Raw genomic sequence first — 2,919 nt, forward strand, 5'->3', positions numbered from 1 at the left:
TATATCTATAGCTCTGAGTCTGCACAACTCTATCACTAAGAGTATGTATCATTATGATGTCACTATGATGTCCGCCACAACTCCATCACTAAGAGTATGTATTAATATGATGTCACTATGATGTCACTTTTTTAAGTAACTCGTCAGGTTACTTTCGTTAGTGACTTGAAAACTAATTTGTTACGTTACTCCGTTACCCAATGACAAAAGTAACTTAACAAGTTACCGACCATTAAAACCGTCCTGACCATTAAAACCCGACCATTAAAACCGTCCTGCGTGGAAAGTTTGGTAAACATAAAAAGAAGCAGGAGTCATCGACTCGTCTTCGGAGGTCAAACCCGTCAAACCCGTCCTCTGGTCAAGTGCTTGGACCGCTAGACCAGAGGTTCTCAACCCCCAAAAGAATCTTATTTTAACTGGGGACCCCCAAAAGAATCATATTTTTTAACTGGGGACCCCCAAAAGAATCATATTTTAACTGGGGACCCCCAAAAGAATCTTATTTTAACTGGGGACCCCCCAAAAAATCTTATTTTAACTGGGGACCCCCCCAAAAGGAATCATATTTTAACTAATTGGGGACCCCCAAAATAATCTTATTTTAACTGGGGACCCCCCTACCCTGACCACCATTAAGAGTTGAGGCATTACATTTTATATAACGCGGTTCTATTGTGAAAATAGCTGATCTACAAGCATGTTGTGAGCATGTAGATCGGCTATTTTCACAATTTCTGCTCTAATATTTGACAATTTGGCCAATGTTTAATTTGTAATTTTAGAGGTATTAAAAAGTCCTTAAATTGTCACTTTATAAATGTGCAGATACCCTCTATACACTTAAACTTTATGTTGGTTTGTTTACTGTTGAGAGAGAAAACAATGTTGCACATTAAGTTAATCATCTGGGGACCCCTCTGGGGGTCCCGACCCACAGGTTGAGAACCACTGCAGTAGACTAGCCGCTCAGGCCTCTCAATGGTTTATTAATCTTATTCTCCCCCTCAAATCATTTGTAGATCTGCTGTTTTGGGGCCACGTGTTTGTGTGTGTGTGTGTGTGTGTGTGTGTGTGTGTGTGGGGGGGGGGGGGGGGGGGGGGGGGGGGGGGGGGGGGGGGGGGGGGGGCTTTGTCCCTCATGTTTCATCTGTTTTATAATCTAATATCAGCCCCAATGCATTCTGGGAGAGAGAGGAGACAGATGGGTGGGGGAGGAGGCAACCCCCCCCCCCCCCCACCCAAAACAAGGAGGTCCATCTGCTCTCTCTCTCGCTCTCTCTCTCTCTCTCTCTCCTCTCTCTCTCTCTCTCTCTCTCTCTCTCTCTCTCTCTCTCTCTCCAGGGACGGCTGGTGAGGGACTAGCCCCCCCCCCCTTCCCCCCCCAAGCCCCCCCTCCCCTCAAACACAATTGTGATGAAAAGTATTTATGGAATAAATAAATTAAATAGTATGAATATTAGAATCGTTAGCATTTTTACAGTCGTTTTCATGTGTCTACAGTGTTTACCGTAATCCCAAGGTTTTAGGTCATAAAAGGTACATTAGTGATGCAGATTACAATAAGCCATCACAACCTTCCAGAGGTGATTAGTGTGCAAATATCAGGCTGTTTGCTGAACATTAAACATCATTTATGCCCAACACCAACATGCAGTAAACTTTACACTTCATCACTGAGACAACAGCACCCTCCTGTGGACAGCAGGGGGACAACCAGAACAGCATTCTGATTCAGGAACCCCATTGTGTCAGTGAAGCTTGTATCAAAACAACATCCCGCTTCCAGCAGTGGAAGCTTGTGATTGGCTGAACCGGAGGTAGGGAAGGCTCGGTTGTGATTGCCTAGACCGCGCGGAGGTGCAGAGAGCTCACTGGTGTATACAGTAGGTTATAGGTGATAGGCTATAATAGGCCTACATGTGATGTTTCATAACATACAATAAATAATCATAACACATTATAAACATTCTATATGTATAAGGTCAAGTATTCTACTTAATAATTATTTGGGACGTATAAGAACCATTATCATAGTTATAATAGACCTACATTTACAGTTTAGGCATTTTGGTTTGATAAGGTTGTGGGCAGAACAATTTGTCCTTGTTATTTTACTATTTTTACTTTAATTATAATTAAAGACACTTCATAGTGAATTAGTGATTATAATAAATAGCCCTATGTGTCATGATTGTTGTTATAGCTAGATCAGATTGTGTTTATAATATAACGCCGGCGCGCCTCCGTCATCCATCCATCCATCCATCTTTCTTCAACCGCTTATCCGGAATCGGGTCGCGGGGGTAACAGTTCAGGTTCAGGTTCAGGTTCGGTTTATTAGTCAAATGCGTATCCATACAAGTACAGACAAACAATGAAATGCTTGTGCCAAGAGCACACTCTCAGCCTTATTGCACACAAAACAATACGACAACAACAGGTCACCCAGGACAACCCAAAAAACAACAAAACAACCATACAGTGTGACAGTGTACAGTTTAAAAACTGCGTATATTGTACATGACTACCTACGTCTCGCTTCCATCTCTTCGTTAAGCAGCCTGATTGCTTGAGCATAAAAACTATTACTGAAACGGGTGGTGTGAGATTTGATGCTCTGGTAACGTTTTTTTGAAGGGAGGAGATAGAACAGGGAATGGGCGGGATGACAGCTGTCCTTTAAGATGTTCTCTGTTTTTTTCTTACAGCGTGTGTTATAGATTGTGTGTAGCTGTGGTAATTCTGTGCCAATGATTTTGGCAGCTCTCTTCACAATTCTCTGTAACTGTTTACTGTCTTGAGCAGTCACGTTACCAAACCACACTGTTATGCATCCTGTCAATACACTTTCTATGGTACAGCGATAGAAATTAACAAGAGCCTTGGTGCTTAGGCCAAATCTCCTGAGGCGCCGCA

This window comes from Nannobrachium achirus (assembly GCF_963921795.1).
Source record: "Nannobrachium achirus genome assembly, contig: SCAFFOLD_299, whole genome shotgun sequence".
Taxonomy (NCBI): Eukaryota; Metazoa; Chordata; class Actinopteri; order Myctophiformes; family Myctophidae; genus Nannobrachium; species Nannobrachium achirus.